Source organism: Myotis myotis, unplaced genomic scaffold, assembly GCF_014108235.1.
Source record: "Myotis myotis isolate mMyoMyo1 unplaced genomic scaffold, mMyoMyo1.p scaffold_m19_p_4, whole genome shotgun sequence".
Classification (NCBI taxonomy): Eukaryota; Metazoa; Chordata; class Mammalia; order Chiroptera; family Vespertilionidae; genus Myotis; species Myotis myotis.
Window position 1 is genome coordinate 48,543,198 of NW_023416346.1, and position 20,941 is coordinate 48,564,138.

A 20,941-nucleotide genomic window follows, 5' to 3' on the forward strand; every position below is an offset into this window, starting at 1 on the left:
ATGACAGAAAACTTCCCCTACCTGGTGAAAGAAATAGACTTGTGAGTTCAGGAAGCACAGAGAACCCCAAACAAGAGGAATCCAAAGAGGACCACACCAATACACATCATAATTAAAATGTCAAGGCAACAGAGACAAAATCGCGGCAGAATAGACAGACATGTCCTGAGTCTTGTCCTGGAGCAGATAGAATGAGCAACTAAATCGAATAACATCCATACCGAATTGGCAAAGTAGACACAGATGGTGAGATAATTCGCAGCCAGGAAGGGCAGAGGACTCCTAGAGAATGGTAAAATCAGGGATCTGGGCTGGAGAGAACTGTGAGACCTCCAAGCCCAGAGGGTCAGAGGGAAACTGCATGGCACCGAGGTCGCATCCCTTGGGACAAGTGTAGCGTCTGACTGTGGAAAGGAGGTCTGCAGGACTGCTGGTGGCAGAGGATTCTAGATTTGTGTCCATAGCCAAGAGAAACTGAGCCCAGGGGGCCAGCATGGACGGCTGTCCAAGCCACACCATGCCATGGGGAGAGGGGCTCGCAGTGGCGCAGGTCTTCCCCTCTTTTTGGTCTTTGCTTTTGTTCACTGAACCTGGTTCATAGGACCTTTCAAATACAGACATTCACCCCTGGCCATGGTGCAGACTTGTGGAGTCTGGGGAGAGGCCGGCGAGAGAAGAGGTGCAGGGAGAAGTGGCCACAAGTCTGGTGCTGAATCATACCTGATGTACTGGACCTAGGCAGCAATTTTCTCCTCAAGAGATAGCCCCTCCCTGCAGTCTCCAGGAAACCAATACAGCCATACCCAGACTATACCCTGAGTGGTACAAAGGATACAAAAAAAATGTGAATAGTCCCTGAGAACCTGCAGGTACTGGCCTAAAGAGAGGACTTCAGTCCCAGCAACAGGAAACTGAGAAGTGGCAGACAGTACAAAAGAGTGGGATCTTAAAACAGCCCTCATTTTTATTTTATTTTATTTTATTTTATTTTACTTTATTAATCTCTTTTTTTCTTTTTACTTCACTTTCCTTTTTTGTTTGTTTATTTTCTATTTATTTTCACATTATTTTTTCATCATTCTAATTTTTTTATTTTACCCTATTTTTTAATTTTTTTAAAATTTTTTTAAATATTTTTTTCTTCTCTTTCTCTTTCTTCTTACCCATTCATCCTCTTTCTGCTTCCTCTATACTGAACTGAGGTCCTCCCCATATTCAACCAATTCTTAACCTTACTTTCTGTATATAAGATTCTGCCCTCACCCACTTTACTGGGTATTTGGTGTTTGTATGTGTTGGTTTATCAGTTTGTTCTCTGGTGTTTTCTCCCCATATATATTTTTTCCCTTTTTCTTCTTTTCCTTTTCTCTCATACCATTTTTTCTTTCTTTGATATAATTTGTGCTCTCTTTTCTCTCCCCTAATTCTCATTTCTCTAGTGGTCACTTATATTGCTGTTATTGGTGTCATGAGTACATTTGTGTTTTGTTCCCTTTGTATAATGTCGTGTTGAGGTGAATTTTATTCTGTTTGGCCAATGTAGTAGAGAGTGAGCCACATAATTAGACATCTGGACAGGAGACTCCATCCATGAACAGGTCAATAACATTCCAGACCCAACTACAGAGGCAAGAAGAAGGCAACAATGAAGGAGAGAGCATGAGTGAATGATAGAGCAAAAGAGGAGTGTGTGGTCATGAGGGGGGTGTGTGTGTGAGAGAGAGAGAGAGAGAGACAGTTAGATCCTGCAGGACCTTTGGGGGCAGGCTGACTGGGTTTGCCTAAACAGGCAGCCTCTGCTACCATTGCAAACAGTCCTGAAGCCACTTGCTCTTCTTCAGAGGCCATGCCTTTTGAAGGGGAGAGCTGCTGTTACTGAGATCCCAGTCTCATCTCCACCCAGGGTGCCCTCAGATAACACCTGGGACTCTAAAGCCACCCCCACCAGGGACCTGCTGCCTCGGCTTTGGTCCCACAGTCACCAAGATTCCAGACGCCCGGGGCGTGGGCTCCTGTGAGTTCCAAACCATGCTCCCCTCTGGCTGACCCAATGCTTTAGCTCAGGGCACCATGACCACATGAGCACCAGCCTTGCAAGCAGCTGCCCCTGTCCAAGGAGCAGCAGCCTCATGCAGCCTGCCCCTGTCTGAGGAGCAGCAGGCCCATGATTGGCTCACCCACATCTGAGGAGTGGCAGCCCCACGCAGCCCAGCCCTGCCTGAGGTGCAGCAGCCACACGAACAGCCCACCCCTGTCCAAGGAGCACCAGCCACATGAGCAGCCCACCACCACCCAAACAGCAGCAGGTGTGTGAGTGGCCTACTCCCCATCTGAGGAGCAGCAGCCTCATGCTCAGACCACCCTTGTCTGAGGAGCCAGCCCTGCAAGCAGCCAAATCCCATCCAAGGAGCAGCAGCCCTGCAGGCAGCCCACCCCTGTATAAGGATCAGCAGCCCTGTGAGCAACCTGCCACTGACCGAGGAGCAGCAACCTCACGAGCAGTCTGCACCAGGCCAAGGAGCAGCAACTGCATGAGCAGGCTGCCCTTGTCTTGGGAGGAGCAGCCCCGTGAGCAGCCTGCCCCAGTTCGAGGAGCTGCAGCCTCACGCGGCCTTCCCCAATCTGAGGAGCGGCAGCCCCGCAAGTGGCTGCCCATGTCCAACGAGCAGCAGCCCCACACAAACAACCCCCATCCAAGGAGCAGCATCCTCATGGGCAGCCCGCCTCTGTCCGAAGAGCAGCAGCTGCATGAGCAGCCTGTCCCCACCAGCAAGAGGAGCCATCACTGCTGCGAGTAGCACCCACCAGAGGAGTTGCCACCAACTGAGGAGCAACCACTGCCACAACCACATGAGGAGCAGCCACCGCCCAAGGAGCCACCCCTGCATGACTCAACACCTAGATCCTTTGGTTACAGCAAAAATGGGGAGACAAAGAAACCCCCAAAGGAAAGAAAAGGAGGTATCACCAGAAAAGTAGCTAAGTGAAATGGAGGTATGCAATATGTCAGAAAGAATTCAGAATAAGGGTCCTAAAGTTCATAAACAGATGTATAAAAAAAATCAACAACTTATGAAAGATCAAGAAGAAATAAAGAGTGATATAGCTGCAATAAAAAACACCATGGAAAGTTTCAACAGTAGACTAGGAGAAGCAGAGGACCGAATTAGTGAATTAGAAGACAGGAGAAGAAAAACACATACAAACTGAACTACAATTGGAGAAAAAAATTAAAAGAAAGGAGGAGAGCCTAAGGGAGCTTTAGGACAACATGAAATGGAGCAACATACAAATAATAGGGGTTTCAGAAAGGCAGGAAGGGGAACAATGGTTACAAAACATATTTGAAGAAATAATGTCTGAAAACTTCCCTGATGTGGGGAAGAAAAAAATCACACAAGCACAGAGAGTCCCAAACAAGATGAACCTGAAAAGACCCACGCTAAGATGTCATAATTACGATGGCAAACGTTCAGGACAAAGAAAGAATCTTAAAGGCTGCAAGGGAGAGACAGAAAGTCACGTACAAGGGATCTCCCATTAGATTATCAAATGATTTCTCAAAAGAAACACATCAGGCCAGAAAGGAATGAAAGGAAATGTACAAAGTGATGCAAAGCAAGGGACTGAATCCAAGGCTATCATTCAAAATTGAAGGAGAAATAAGGAGCATCACAGACAAAAAAAGGTTATCACTACCAAGCCAGCAATTCAAGAAATGCTAAAGGGACTGGTGTAAAAAGAAGAAATAAATAAGGAAGAATGAACACAGGAACAAAAAAATAAAAATGTCTACAAACAAGTACCTATCAATAATAACTTTAAATGTAAATGGACTAAATGCTCCAGTCAAAAGACACCGAGTGGCTGAATGGATAAAAAACAAACAAACAAACAAAAAACATGACCCATATATATGCTGTCTACAAGAGATCCACCTCACAACAAGGGACTCATATAGACTGAAAGTAAAGGGATGGAAAAAAAAACCTTTCAGGCAAATGGAAATGAAAAAAAAAAATATCTGGGGTAGAAATACTTATCTCTGACAAAATAGACCTGAAATTGAAGGCCATAACAAGAGATAAGGAAGACCACTTCATAATACTAAAGGGATCCATACAACAGGAAGATATAACCCTGGTAAACATATATGCACTCAATTCAGGAGCACCCAAATACATAACAACAAAAAAACTCCTAGAATATATCAAGGAAGAGGTCGACAACAATACAATCATAGTAGGGGACTTTAATACCCCACTGACATCACTGGATAAATCCTCTGGACAAAAAATCAGCAAAGAAACAGCAATCCTAAATGACTCACTAGATCAAATGGACTTAATTGACATCTTCAGAACATTTCACCCCAAAGCCATGGAATATACATTCTTCTCAAGTGCACATGAAACATTTTCAAAGGTAGACCACATATTGAGTCACAGGCAAAGTCTCTCCAAATTCAAAAATATTGAAATCATATCAAGCATCTTCTCCCACCACAGTGGCATAATATTAGAAATAAATTACAATAAAAAATCAAAACACTTGGAATCTGAATAGCATGCTTATTAAACAATGATTGGCTTACAAAAGAGATCAAAGAAGAAATTAAAAACATCCTGAAAATGAATGACAATGAAAACACAACAATCCAAAATCTATGGGACACAGTGAAAGCAGACCTAAGAGGGAAAAATTGTAATAAATCATCTAACTCTACAACTTAAAGAATTAGAAAGAAAGCATAAGAAAAGCCCAGAGTAAGGAGATAATAAAGATCAGAGCAGAAATAAATGCCATAGATACTACACACACACACACACACACACACACACACACACACACACACACACAAAGAAAGAAAGGAAGAAAGAAAGAAAGAAAGAAAGAAAGAAAGAAAGAAAGAAAGAAAGAAAGATCAATGAAACCAAGTGCTAGTTCTTAGAAAGGATAAACAAGATTGATGAGCCTCTAGCCAGGCTCACCAAGCAGCAAAGAGAGAGGAACCAAATAAACAAAATCAGAAATGGAAGAGGCGAAATAACAACAGACCCCACAGAAATACAAAAGATTGCAAAAAAAAAAAATACTATGAACAACTCCATTCCAACAAACTGGACAATGTAGAGGAAATGGACATATTCCTAGAAAAATAAAACCTTCCAAAACTCAATCAGGAAGAATCTAAAAATTTCAAAAGGCCAATAACTATGGAGGAAATTGAAACAGCCATCAAAAAGTTTCCAGCAAACAAAAGCCCGGGGCCAGAAAGCTTCACAGGGGAGTTTTACCAAACATTCAAAGAAGAATTAAAACCTATCCACCTCAGATTATTCCAAAAAATTCAAGAGGGAGGAACACTTCCAAGCTCATTCTATGAAGCCAGCATCACCCTAATACCAAAACCAGATAAAGACAACACAATGAAAGAGAATTACAGGCCAATATCCCTCATGAACATGGATGCCAAAATCCTCAACAAAATTCTAGCAAATCAGATCCAGCAGTACATCAAAATAATCATACACCATGACCAAGTAGGATTTATCCTGAGAATGCAAGGATGGTAAAATATCTGAAAATCAATAACAAATTGAGAGATAAAAATCACATAGTCATATCAAGTGATACAGAAAAAGCATTTTACAAAATCCAACATGCTTTCTTGATTTAAAAAAACCCTCAGCAAAATGCAAATAGAGGGATCATACCTCAACATAATAAAAGCCTTATATGACAAACCAACAGCCACATCATGCTCAATGGGCAAAAACTAAAACCACTTCACCTAAGAACAGGAATGAGACAGGGTAGCCCACTTTCACCACTCCTGTCAGACACAGTATTGGAAGTGCTAGCCATAGCAATTAGATAAGAAGAAGAAATAAAAGGTGTCCAAATTGGAAAAGAAGACTTAAAACTGTCATTATTCACAGATGACATGGTATTGTACATAGGAAACCCTAATGACACCATCAAAAAATTATTAGTCCAAATAAATGAATTCAGCAATGTAGCAGGATAAAAAATTAACACCAAGAAATCTGTGGCATTTTTATACACCAATAGTGAACTTACAGAAAGAGAGATTAAAACATTAATCCCATTTACCATAGCACCAAAAAAAAAAAATTAAGATACCTAGGAGTAAACTTACTAAGAAGGTAAAAGACCTGTACTTGGAAAATTACATGACACTGAAAAAATAGATAGAGGAAGACATAAACAGATGAAAGAACATATTGTGTTCATGGTTTGGTAGAATCAACATCAATAAAATGTCCATACTCCCCACAGCAATCTAGATATTCAATGCAATCCCCATTAAAATACCAACCACATATTTCACAGACCTAGAATAACCTCTCCAAAAATACATCTGGAACTTAAAAAGACCCCAAATAGCTTCAGCAATCCTGAGAAAGAAGAACAAGGTAGAAGGGATCTCAATACCAGATATCAAGCTATATTACAAAGCCACTGTTCTCAAAACTGCCTGGTACTGGCACAAGAACAGACATATAGATCAATGGAATAGAATAGAGAACCCAGAAATTGACAAAAACCACTATGCTCAATTAATGTTTGACAAAGGAGGTAAGAACATACAATGGAGTCAAGACAGTCTCTTCAATAAATACTGTTGGGAAAATTGGACAGATACACAAAAATAAACTCAAAATGGATAAAGGACTTAAACATAAGATGGGAAACCATAAAAATATTAGAGGAATACACAGGTAGCAATATCTCAGACACATGCTGAAGCAATATCTTTACCGATACAGCTTCTAGGGCAAGGGAAACTAAAAAGAAAATAAACAAATGGGACTACATAAAAATAAAAAACTTCTATACAGCAAAACGAACTATCAACAAAACAAGAAATTCCACTGCATGGGAGAACATATTTGCCAATGTTATCACCAATAAGGGTTTAATCTCCAACATTTGCAGGGAACTCATACAAATTAACAAAAGGAAGATAAACAACTCAAGAAAAAAACTGGCCTACCGACCTAAAGAAATACTTTTTGAAAGAAGACAGAAGGAAGGCCAAGAGACATATGAACACATGCTCAAAGTCACTAATCATCCTAGAGATGCAAATCAAAATGACAATGAGGTACCATCTCACACCTGTCAGAATGGCTATCACCAACAAATCAAAAAATTACAAGTGCTGGCGAGGATGTGGAGAAAAAGGAACCCTGGTGCACTACTGGTGGGATTGCAGATGGGTGCAGCCACTGTGGAGAACAGTATTAAGTTTCCTCAAAAAACTAAAAATGGAACTCCCATTTGACCTAGTGATCCCACTTCTAGGAATATATCTCAAGAAACTAGAAACACCAATCAGAAAGCATATATTCACCCCTATGTTCATAGCAGCACAATTACCATAGCTAAGATTTGGAAACAGTCTAAGTGCCCATCAGCAGATGAGTGCATTAAAAAACTGTGGTACATCTACACAATGGAATACTACGCTGCTGCTGTAAAAAATAAGGAACTCTTGCCACTTCCAGCAGCATGGATGGTACTGGAGAGCATTATGCTAAGCGAAATAAGCCAGTCAGAGAAAGATAAATATCACATGATCTCACTCATTTGTGGAATATAATGAACAACATAAACTGATGAACAAAAACAGATCCAGAGACAGAGAAGCATTGATCAGACTGTCAAACCTCAGAGGGAAGGTAGGGGAGGGTGGGGGTAAGGGGGAAAGATCAACCAAAGGACTTATATGCATGCATATAAGCCTAACCAATGGACACAGACACTAGGGGGGTGAGGGCATGAGTGGTGGGTGGGGGGTTATGGGGGGATCAGAACACATGTGTAATATCTTAATAAATAAAGAAAATAAAAAAGTAATTAATTAATTAATTAATTTTAAAAAACACCCTGAACTGATTAAAAAAAAGACACAGGCAAAAGACAGAAAGAATCTTAAAATCAGCAAGAGAAAAACAGTTATCTATAAGGGAGCACCATACAACTGTCAGCTGATTTCTCAACAGAAACTATGCAGGCCAGAAGGGAGTAGCAAAGAAATATTCAAAGTGATGAATAGCAAGAACCCACAGCCAAGATTACTCTATCCAGCAAAGCTCTCATTTAGAATTGAAGGTCAGATAAAGAGCTTTACAGACAAGAATAAAGCTAACACTACCAAACCAGTGTTATATGAAATGCTCACGGGTATTCTTTAAGAAGACGAAGAAGAAAAATCCTATCTAATAATAGACAAACATGGTAATTAACCGTTCCTCCGACACGCTTCCCATTGGCGAATCAGGGTGATATGCAAATTAACTGCCAACCAAGATGGCAGCTAATTTGCATACTACAGGCAGGGCGGGAAAGCACCATCCCGCCTGCCCCCCTACCATCTGGGCCTGCTATCTGTGACTGGGGCGGCAGGCAGCCCGTATGGGACCCGACCCAGGGCTGGCTCCAGGGACCACAGCAATCCACCATCGGAAACACCCACAAATGGCCCTCTCACAGGGATGCGTGGCTGGCAGGTCCTATTGCACCGATCAGCCACCTGCTTAGCCCACAAACAGCCCTCTCGCCCGGATCCCGGGTTGGCAGGTGTTAATGCACCAATCAGCCACTGGCCACACTGGGGATCCCAGGCTGGAAGGTGCTAATGCACTGATCCACCACTGTCCATGCCCACAAACGGCCCTCCCATGGGGATCCCGGGTTGGCAGGTGCTAATGCACCGATCCGCGAACACACACACCCAGGTCGCCTTTGCCCTGCACATACTATGCAGCTGGGAGAGGGGAGTCGGGCTGCTGGGAGCAGGGTGGGAACTGCCCAGGGTTTGCGTCAGGCAGCCCAGAGTGGAGTGAGAATTATCCCGACAGGTAGCTGCTTGCTCATTCACTTACTTGCTCATTCATTCACTCATTCACTCACTCAGCAAACCCTCTCAGGTCCCTGGCACCAGGCCAGGCACTGAAGTTGAAGCAGGATAAGACAGAGCTATGTCCTCAAGATGTTAGTAATTCAGTAGGGCGAAGCAGGCACATGAACAAGGCAGTTGTATGCACAGATGCAGTGTACTGGGTTTGGTGAGGGCTGTAACTAATGCCGACTTTGTTCTCTTGATAAAATGGGGCCTCGGGAGCCAGACCACCCCAAGCCTGTAGGCCTGTGCCTAGGCCAGGAGTGGCCGGGGTCCAGGAACATGACAGAGGGTGCAGGTCGGACTGAGGGGTCTGGCCCCACCCCTCACCCTCACCCCCGAGTGCACAAATTTTTGTGCACTAGGCTACTAGTGTAAAGATAAAGAATGTGAACAACAATGTGCCGAAACCAGTTTGGCTCAGTGGATAGAGCGTCGGCCTGCGGGCTGAGAGGTCCCAGGTTCGATTCCGGTCAAGGGCATGTGCCTGGGTTGCGGGCATATCCCCAGTAGGAGATGTGCAGGAGGCAGCTGATCAATGGTTCTCTCTCATCGATGTTTCTAACTCTCTATCTCTCTCCCTTCCTCTCTGTAAAAAAAAAATCAATAAAATATAAAAAAAAAAGAATGTGAACAACAATGTGACAACAAATACATGTCTATCAACAATTGAATCTAAAAATCAAATGAATAAAAAATCTGATGAACAGAATAAGCTGGTGAATGGAATACAATCAGGGGCATGGAAAGGGAACAGACTGAAGATTCTCAGAGGGAAGAGGTTGTGAGGAGGTGTGGGAAGAGATTAGACAAAGATCTTATATGCATGTATGCATTACCTGTGGACATAGACATAGGGTGGCAAGGGCCTGGGGTGGGGTGGGAACTGGGTGGAAGGCAGCTATGGTGGTGGGGGGGGGGAGAGGGACATCTGTCATAATCTCAACAATAAAGATTTAAAAAATCAATGGAAAAATATCTTTTGTTGATGATTAACAAAAAATAAATAAAATAAAAATAAAGTGACTCTCTGCCCTGAAGCTTCAAAAGATAGTTTACTGGGTAGCGAGCCAAACACTATTTTTGCAGAAAGGTTTTGTTTTTATTTTTAAGGCAAATAAGTATCATGTCACTTGTCAAATATGCCAGAGATTTGGTACTTGTTGAATGTCTACTCTGTGGCAGGGCACTATGCTGTTTTCTTTACCTATGGCATCTCATTTAATCCTCAATGCATATTTGTGAGGTGGGCATTATTAACCCTGTTGGAGAGGGCAGAAACAAAACTATAGCTCAGAAAGATTAGGTGAACTGCTCAATATCACATAGCCAGTAAGAGTTTTATCTGACTTCAAAGTAATAATCGATAGATCATTGACTGTTGAGAAAAATCTAATAAATAAAATCAAAATTGCAGAGAGATAATAGAAAGATTTAGAAATTCCAATAACATTCCTTTAACTGCTACTCCTTCAGTAACAAATAGCTGACTCCTGATGAGGAGCTCAGTCTTGCCCAGATTGAGAGTGGAAGATTCTCTCTTTGCCTCAAGAGCTATAACAGGGCTTGGCTCCAAAGTCAGTTGACTCTAGGCCAGAACAATGTGTTTCAGATTCATCTGAGCTCTCTCCAGCATCAAAAAGCCACAGCCCCAAATACAGGTTATAACTACAAGATGAATAAGCAAACCAATTTGAAGGAGATGAATATTGGCTATTTTCTTTATTTTCCTCTCAGTAACATGCTCAAGTATGCCCACTCTGACCTTCTGAGTTCACACTCTGTTGGCTGGTTCATGAATGGTGGGTGACAGAGATGACCAATTGGAAGTAGGAGTGAAGCCTCTTCTCCCCTTTATGCCCACCAAACTAAACTAATGTGCTTCTGAGTCCAAAGGGGTGATTAAATACTACTACACAGTTACTACCTTTTTTGTCCCAAAGAAGCAGAAGACTTTAAAATGAGTAGTTGACTTTTCTTCCTACTGCTTTGTAAATAGTGGTGATGGTGGCTGTAATAATATCCCCATCTCCCTTTCCTGATAATTAGGTCCAAAATAGGGTAAGGATTTGGGGTCTTAGCTCAGTTACCCTCAAGTACTGGGGAAAGTTGGGGGCTAGGTTAGGGTATTAAATTTGTAACCTGGATGGGGAGGCAAGAAAAATTATAGTAAACAGCTCAAGGAACAAAGGAAAGAGGAAATTTTCTGTCAAATTTAGGAAAGCCCACTCCAATATCCTCTCCCTTAATCAAATGAGCAATTTAAAAAATGAGTCAACAGTAAAAATGATGGAATATCAGTTCAGCCTAATGCCCAGGTCACTCAGTGTAAGATCCCAGGGAGACACCTGTTGAATAGTGGTTGACTCTCATTTCTAGATATTTCTAAAGACAATATGTGGATCCATTTGGGTCCATTAATCACCAAGTGTCAGATAAACTCAGGCAATGCCTATATGATGTGAAAACATAGAAAATGGTTCTAATTACCCCAAAAGTGAATTTAATAGAAATTAAAACATTTGAACAGCACTTCGATGTTTATTATTTTCTTTTATCTTCACAGTAACTCTGTAAGATATACAGAGTAGCGACTCTAATTTGGATTTTACTAATGGAAAACTGAGACCCAAAGAGACCTAACTTGCCTGCTATTTCCAGGGAGGTGATGGTAGGGCTCAAACTAGGACCCATATCTCCTGACTTCTGTGAAGATAACTGCTATATCTTCACTTAATGTATCTATGCTATTACCAGCCTTAGCTGACATTTCTGGGCTTTATTACCTGTACTTGAACCTAAGTTACCTGCTTTCTGCTCCTTGTAATCTTTCTGGAATTCCATTGGTCCACCTGAATTACAATACCTACCAATCCCAAGCTCATCTACAGGGGCTTCTTATTCTATTTTTCCCTGTCTTGTTGTCACTGATAATCTCACTGGCCTTTTCATCCTCATGTAATAATCAGAGATTGCTTTCAAGGAGGTGGTGGAACACAGCAGTTAAGCATATATGCTCTGGAATCTGACTACCAGGGTTCAACTCCTGGCCCTTCCACTGATTCTTTATATGACCTCAGGCAAGTCACATAACCCCTCCTAGTCTCAGTCTACTCATGTGTAAAATAAAAGGAATAACAATACTTACCTTATAGGGGTTTTTTTTGTATCACATAATTTAAGCCAAAGCCCTTATCACAGTAATATATATAATAGAACAAAAGATTTGACTCTTGAGCCAGGGAAAACTAGGTTTAAAGGCCTACTTCTACCACTTACAACTGTGAGCAAGATGTTTAGCCTCTCTGTGCATCAGTTTGCTCAGCAGTAAAATGGGGATAATAGTAGTTCCTATCTGCATAGGGCTATTGGGACTGAACAGCTCAGCACTTGCAATAGGAGGGACAAAGTAAGCAAAATATCATCCCTCCAGAGACTCAATAGGAGAGGACAAGATAATCAGTAAGCTGAACGAGGATTAATGATGTTGAATGCTTGTGGAGGTACTTATGTCCCCTAGAGGAGACACGGTTTTTGGCATAAATATCAAGCTTCACTCATCTCATAGAGAGGGTTTGGGTGCCTAGCATTTTGTCTTTATTATGAAGTCAGTGATGGAAGACTCTGGGTGTGGTTGCTTGGTTTTAGTAAATTGATTTGAATTTTTTTCTGAGATAATTCCTAACTAATCAGATCTTGTTGAGATAAAATTAGAATTACACGGAGAGAAAACACATCCCTCACAGACTTCAGTGTGCTACAATGAAAATGGTTCTTTGAATTTGTGGGTCTAAGGAAGAAGTTAAACTAAAGCCAATCATGATCCTGGGTCCCTGCCCTCACCAGCTACCACTCTCCTCAACTAAAGGGCTTCTAAAAAATGGGGTCAGCATTGACTTCCCTCAGTGTTATTCAAATCCTTAGTTCTGGCTCAGTGATATCCCCAGGATCCCTGCATCCACAGGTAGAAAGAGTGAGCATTGAAAAAGTCCTTTGAAATACAACTCTGCAACCTCCCAGTCTCTGGGCTGTCAGCAAGTACAAGTATGCCCAAGTATTGTCAGACCATTATCTATTGTTGCTCTGTGCAGGCCAACAATTTGCAGCTTGGCAATTCAGAAACTGCTCTGAAACTGAGACCCAGAATCAGCCTCAGGCAAGATGGCATCGTCTAGACCAGTGGTCAGCAAACCATGGTTCGCGAGCCATATGCGGCTCTTTGGCCCCTTGAGTGTGGCTCTTCCACAAAATACCTCGTGCGAGCACGCACGTACAGTGCGATTGAAACTTCGTGGCCCATGCGCAGAAGTCGGTTTTCGGCCTGGGCAGGTCTATTTTGAAGAAGTGGCGTTAGAAGAAGTGGGGGGTGTCGGTCAGTCGTACAAAGGGAGAGGTGGCGCAGGCGGGCTCCGGGATACTCAGCGCGGGGGAGGCGCTTGCGATTCATGCAAGAGTTGAGGATGGGAGAGTTGGAAGGGGTCGACCTCAGCGAACGTACCTCAATCAGATTGAGGACGTTTTTAGCAAAGGCCAGCTTAGGAGTACCCTAATTAAGTTAATAACAATGTACCTACCTATATAGTTTAAGTTTAAAAAATTTGGCTCTCAAAAGAAATTTCAATCGTTGTACTGTTGATATTTGGCTCTGTTGACTAATGAGTTTGCCAACCACTGGTCTAGAAAGTTTGTCTCCTAAGCCACATCACTCCCAATATTTTCCCTCTTCTCCCACCCTATTATTCAAGTCCTTAAGTAACCCTGCCCAGTTTTGAAACCCAATCATCCCCTTCTGGTCACAATTTTAAACCTCACTTTTCTGAATCTCACTCTGCCTTTCTGGATGACTGATTAAACTGATAAACTCATTTCTGCATAGGTGTCAATAGCAGATAATGGCCCCACTTTGAGCAGCAGCCTTCAATAATGCCTTAAAGAAGATCATTCCAGAAAGATTTTAGACACCAGAGAGTTCTGTAGAATAGCATATTCTCCAGCACACCAGCCTTACAATCTTCATCCTGGAGGATTCAGGCCGAGGCTTGTGAACTCCAGACACATCAGATTCTCTCCTGCCTGCAGACCAAAGGCGGAGTTCATGGGTTGGTATTAGCTGTTTGTTTGACAACCACTTCATTGCTTCATCAGCCCACAGAGACTGGCTGCCACTTAAAAGGCTGCAGTGCCTGGGAAGTGAGTTTTGATACACTGGTACTATAGGACATGAGCCCCACATCAATCCTGACTTTATCCCTTCTGCTTACTCACTGCCCTGACAGCCACAAAAATGAGGCAGGAGGGGCGAATGGATATCAGGTAAGTCTGCAATTTATAACTTAGCTGGGTAAAGGACAACTAAGGACATAGTTCCTGGATGGGTTAGTAGCCCTGACCAAAGCCAGGGAGAGGCTGAGAGTCACCAAAGACAAGCTCAAATGCTGCCTTCATGTTGGGTGAGTGGAGAAATGGTATTCAAGTTTGATAAAGTAAAATCTATGCTATAGGATGTGCTTTTCATATCAAATAAGTTAGGATGTGAAGCCATGAATGGCATTTGTTGGTGTAGGGCAAACACAGGAAAAATAATAGCCATCAGTTATTGGGCATTTAATATGTGCCTGGCACTTCCCATAAATTACTATTAATCTTTACAGTGATCCTGCAGGGTTGTTCTTATCCCCATTGTACAGTCATGGAGACTGAGGCTTAAAGAGGTGATTTCCTCTCTATACAGCTGATCAGTATTAGAGCTGAGGTTTGGGTTTTTGTATGTCTAGATCCAAAACCCATACTCTCTTTACTGTGCCCCACTGCTTTTCTGCACCATGCTACCCTATTTTAAGAAGAGTGGTTCTGCTTAAAGTGCACACTTCCAATAGTTGTGTCTCTCCATCCCATAGCGATGTGAGAGTACACATCTGTTGGGAGTGAAAAAACGATACAGGGGAGGCTTTGGGGAAGAAATTGCCACTTACCTGGTCCTTGAAAAATGAACATAATTTTTACAGATAAAGCTAAAGGGAAATGATATAGCCTGAAACTGGCTATAATATGCATAAATGCATGAAAAATGCAGGGGTTAAAGGCATGGACTTTGGAATGAGAAAAGTTAAGTTCAAATCCCAGCTCTGTCACCTACTAGCTGCATTCAATGCCTCTATTTTACTGCCAACTTCCTACTCACACCCTCTCACATTCACCGTTCCAGTGTGTAGATGTCAGCTTATCCTGGCTTGCAAGAACCAACTGTGCACATGTCTTCCCAACTCTGAGTTCAGTGATTTCACATATGTAGTTGGAAATAAAGCATGGTGAGAATATTTACACCTGGAAATTGGCAAATGCTACAGATTAGAATTATTTTCTTTCTTTTAGAGAGATGGTTGTCAAACATTTACCAGCACACCATTGCACCAATTCTCTAGGGATGGAACCAGGACAGTGGATTTCAAGCAGGTATGCACCAGAATCATTGAAGGGGAGGTTGCTAATATGTGTGCTAATATGTGCTATTAGTCAGGAGCGGAGCCCAGGAATCTTTATCGTTACAAGATACACGCCCCACCCCCCAACCAAGATTCTGTTGGAGTTGATCTTGAGCATTTTGTCTCACCTCAAGTGTACAGGCACTGTAGGTAATGGAAGCAGAGCAAAATGCAAGGCTCTCTGCCTGTGCCAATCACAGCCATCTGAGAAATAAACAGAATCACTCAAATTTCTCACCCGGCTTTCTGTTTTTACCATGGGAAAGAGGCAATTGATTAAGCAGTTGGAGAGAAACCTTTTATCCTAATGAAGGCAGCAAAAAAAGAGCACAAGAACAAAATGCACAAAGTAAAAGAGAGCTCACCATTTAGGCAGGGTGATTTCTCCCTGCCACCCCACTCCCTGAATCATACACTATGTACATGAATAATATGCCAGAGAAAATTACTAGAAAAACAAGTTTAGGAGAGATCAAAGCCTAGTCTTGGAGATGAGGTAAGCTTGGAAGGTGGGACTGAGAAGAAATTTTAAAAGGCAGAGAAGTATAGTAGATAAACAGGTAGGTCCTGGAATCAAACTGCCTCAGTCCTGCCACTTATTAATGCTGTGACCTCAGGCAAGTTATTTATTAAATCTGTGCTACACATTACTTATCCTGTGAAATGAGGCTATTATTAACTAGAGGCCCGGTGCACAAAAATTTGTGCACTGGCGCCGGGAGGGGGGGCGCTATCCCTCAGCCCCACTTGTGCCCTCTCACAGTCTGGGACCCCTCGGGAGATAACAACCTGCTGGCTTAGGCTTGCTCCCGGGTAGCAGAGGGCAGGCCAAATCCCTAGGTGCCTGCCCCCCAGTCCGTGGTTGGGCTCAGAGCAGGGCCGATTGGGGAGTTGGGGCGCTGCCCCCTGTCATGTACAGAGCAGGGCGGATCAGGAGGTTGCGATGCCACCCTCAGTCACACTCAGGGTAGGGCCAATTGGGGGATTGGGGCACTGCCCCCTGTCACAGTCAAGGCAGGGTCAATGGGGAGGTTGTGGCGCCACCCCCTGTCACGCACAGAGCAGGGCGGATCAGGGGGTTGTGGTGCCACCCCTGCCATGCACAGAGTAGGGCCGATAGGGGAGTTGGGGCACCGCCCCCTGTCACACACAGAGCAGGGCCGATCAGGGGGTTGGGGCACTCCCCCCGTCACACTCAGGGCAGGGCCGATGGGGAGGTTGCTGCTCCACCCCGTCACACACAGAGCAGAGCCGATCAGGGGGTTGGGGAGCTCCCCCCTATCAGGCACAGAGCAGGGCCAATCAGGGGTTTGGGGCGCTGTCCCCTGTCAGGAACAGAGCAGGGCAAATAGGGAGGTTGTGGTCCCCCCCCCCCCCCGTCACACAGAGAGCTGCAGGGCTATAAGGGGGTTTGGGTGCTGCTCCCTGTCACGCTGCTCCAGGGGCCAGGAGGCCTCGCTGCTCCGCTGATCCTGGTGCTGGGAGACCTCGCTGCTCCATTTGACACCGGGGCCAGGAGGCCTCGCTGCTCAGCTGATCCCGGTGCTAGGAGGCCTTGCGGCTCTGCTGATCCTGGGCGTGAGGCCTCACGGCTCCGCTGATCCCGGATTCGGGAGGCCTCGCGGCTCCACTGATCCCAGTGCTGGGAGGCATATTACCCTTTTACTATATAGGATAGAGGCCTGGTGCATGGGTGGGGGCTGGTTGGTTTGCCCTGAAGGGTGTCCCGGATCAGGGTGTGGGTCCCGCTTGGGTGCCTGGCCAGCCTGGATGAGGGGATGATGGCTGTTTGTAGCTGGTCACACCCCCTTCAGGGTGGGGGTCCCCACTGGGGTGCCTGGCCAGTCTGGGTGAGGTGCTGAGGGCCATTTCCAGGCTGGCGGGTGACTGACGCTCCCAACCTCTCTTTTTTTTCTTTTTTCTTTTTTATTCTGGGATTTATTTACCTTCTATGGCTGTCACTGGAGCTCAGAGCCAGCTTTAGCTCTGAGGCTCGGCTCCAGCTCTGAGACCTCGGATGCTGAAAGCAGGTTTCTGGGCTTTGTTTACCTTCTGTATTTGAAACTTTGTTGCAACTCCAGCTCTGAGATCCCGGCTGGCTGAAAGCAGGTTTCTGGGTTTTGTTTAGCTTCTATATTTGCAACATAGTTTCTTAGAGTGCAAGCTCAGAGACTGGCAGCAGCAGGCGGGGAACTTTGGCTTCCTCCTTCACTGGAGCAAGCAAGCGTCCTGTTTGCTTCAGTTGCCTGGCTGCCAGCCGCCATCTTGGTTGGCAGTTAATTTGCATATCTCACTGATTAGCCAATGGGAAGGGTAGCGAAGTTACGGTTAATTACCATGTTTGTCTATTATTAGATAGCTTAACTACCTCCTGGGATTTTCATGAAGATTACATAAATTAATATTTACAAAGCATTTAGAAAAGTACCTGGCACATAAGTAACACTACATATGTTGGTTAAATAAATAAATGGCCAGTCCAAAAGTAAAACAATCCTGAGGGCTATGGGCCAGAAATTGTTTTCGTTGCTAAATTAGACTCTGCCTACTTGCTTAATGAAAATAAAATTGGGGGATGGAGACTACAACATTGATTCTCTCCAACAAACTATCACCCACCTGGGAATGGAAACCACTGTGGTTGTTTTATGTGACCAATATGAGAGCTAGCTTACATTGAGGTGACATATGAATGAGTGGGAGGCATAAACCTCCCTGCTGTGAGTGGCTGATGTAATTTTCTGAAAGAATCTGAAAAGTTTGTAATTATGTATGTTATTCATACAAATAGTGCAATTCTCCAAGCTCATTTGATGTTACCCAAACTACAGAGTTGCATTATTTCCCTTTGTGGGCCATGTCTCTACTGGCATGATTCTCAGTCAGACTGACTGTCTTTTCCTGATTCCCCAGAAGTCTCTGTATGCACCTATTCTGGCTGTGATAATAGGCACCAATTCTTGGCTCTACAACTTCAGAAGATGTGGAGAACCAGTGGGGGAGGGAGCAAGGAGAGTAGATAGCTTATTAACACATATTAAAAACTAATGTCTAAAAGAAAAAAAATAAAGGAAATGGAACAGTTTTATCAGGAAAGACCAAAGAATGACTTATCTGTGGATTCCAGGAATTATAAGGCATCATTTACCATTCATCACATGAAAAGGAAGATAAAATTGTTGTGGACAAAAGGGGCCACATGCTAACCTGACAAGCTCAGGGAAGGCCTGCATGGCAGTCTTGCAAACTCAGAGACCTAAAGTAATCACAAAGGATGGTCTGAAATTAAACTTTAACTAAAAGCAATTATGGTCGGTAATTAAATCCTAGGTCAGTATCTTCACTGACAAGGTCAACCTTTACCTTAACTGAGTCTATCTTTTTGCATCCTAATATATAAAAGGCCAGGGTTGTAACAACTGATCACGACTGAAGGCTGACCAACCTGGAAGTCCTTCAGTCAGTGCGACCCATCACTGACTACCCCATTGCAACCTGGCAACCTAGCACTGACTGCCCAGGGGTTTGAGACCCAGAGAGAGAGGTAGGGTCTGATCCACAGCCTCAGTGGCAGCTGTTGATCAGTACTTGCCTCTCTCTTTCTCTCCCTCTTTCTTTCTGAGCTTGCCAGCAGCCTGGCTTTTCTTTCTTTCCCTGACAAGTAGGGGCTGCTGTTCAGCCCTGCCTCTCTGATCAGGCCCAGAGATAGGCCCGGAGATGCTGACTGGCATAAGAATCAACCAATCAGAACCAAATGTGGGTGCTGTGAAGAACAAATGGCTACCTAGGAGGCAGAGCTTCTCATGCTGACTGGCATAGACACCGACCAATCAGATCCAAATCTGGGTGTTGTGGGGAGCCAATGGCTGCCTAGGAGGCAGAGCTTCTGATGCTGACTGGCATAGAAACTAACCAATCAGAACCAAATTGACCAGCAGAGGAGGGCAGTTGGGGGTGGGATTAGGCCAGCAGGGGAGGGCCGTTGGGGGCGAGATCAGACCAGCAGGGGAGGGCAGTTGAGGGCAACCAGGCCGGCAGGGGAGGGCAGTTAGGGGCAATCAGGCAGGCAGGCAGAGGCAGTTAGGGGCTATCAGGCAGGCAGGCAGGTGAGTAGTTAGGAGCCAGGAGTCCCAGATTGTGAGAGGGATGTCGGACATCCCCCAAGGGGTCCCCAATTGGAGAAGGTGCAGGCTGGGCTTAGGGAACCTCCCCTCCATGCATGAATTTTGTGCACCAGGCCTCTAGTCTATAATAACATACCCTTTGAAATGTCCGGGTAAGTTGTAACTTCCCTTTTTCTGGACCCCTTGGGGCACAACCTAATGTGCTGGGTGCCATGACAGATAGCACAAATTCCTTCATTATCATGTTAATTTTTCCTGCACCCACCTAAGTGTGTGTCTATCATTTTACTTTTTATCCAATCCCAGGGGTTTCCCCACTTTGCTTTCTCCCACCTCTCTAGTATATCACCAATGGATATCATGTAACCCACCTATGTCCCTTTCCTTTGATTGCAATGTATAAATACAGATGTAACCCGCCATTCTCCAGAGCATTATCACAATTTATTGAGATTCTGCCTCCCGGCATATATTAACAGTTTGGCTCAAATAAACTCACAAAAATTCCTTACAGGTTTCAATGGCTTTTTACGTTAACACTAGGGGCCCGGTGCATGAAATTCGTGCACTGGGTGGGGGGGGGGGGCGAGTGTCCCTCAGCCCAGCCTGCCCCCTCTCACATACTGGGAGCCCTCAGGCGTTGACCCCCATCACCCTCCAATCGCAGGATCGGCCCCTTGCCCAGGCCTGAAGCTTCTGACAGAGGTGTCAGGCCTGGGCAGGGGACCCTCATTTCCCCCCATCACTGGTTCTGCCCCCAGCCCAGGCCTGATGCCTCTGGCCCAGGCGTCAGGCCTGGGCAGGGGACCCCCAGACCCCTCCGATTGCTGGCTCTGCCCCTTGCCCAGGCCTGACGCCTCCGCCAGAGGTGTCAGGCTTGGACAGGGGACCCCCATCTCCCCCCGATCACTGGCTCTGACCCCCGCCCAGGCCTGAGGCCTCTGGCCCAGGAATCATGCCTGGGCAGGGGACCCCCATTTCCCTCTGATCGCTTGCTCCACCCCTCGCCCAAGCCTGACGCCTCTGACCCAGGCTTCAGGCCTGGGCAAGGGGACCATCATATCCCTCCAATCCCCGGCTCCGCCCCCCACCCAGGCCTGATGCCTCGGCCAGAGGAGTTGACCCTCATCACCCTCCGATCACCAATCACCAGATCAGCCCCTTGACCAGGCCTGAGGCCTCCGGCAGAGGTGTCAGGCCTGGGCAGGGGATCCCCAGCTCCCCGCGGTTGCAGGCTCCGCCCCTGCCCAGGCCTAACGCCTCTGGCCAAGGCATTAGGCCTGGGCAGGGGACTCCCAGCTCCCCGCGATCTCCCGCTCTGCCCCTGCCCAGGCCTAATGCCTCTGGCCTAGGCATCCGGCCCGGGCAGCGGGGACCCGCAGTGGCAGCGGGGGGCGTCGTGA

General features: G+C 45.0%; 1 long non-coding RNA gene across 1 annotated transcript in view; it reads left to right on the top strand.

The window, feature by feature from the left end:
* The window catches only part of LOC118654702, a 157,638-nt gene that overhangs the window by 125,642 nt on the left and 11,055 nt on the right, over positions 1–20,941 (top strand). Inside the window, exon 3 of the long non-coding RNA XR_004967027.1 lies at positions 15,305–15,385. This is a non-coding gene — a long non-coding RNA (uncharacterized LOC118654702). The remainder of the gene's footprint in view (positions 1–15,304; positions 15,386–20,941) is intronic.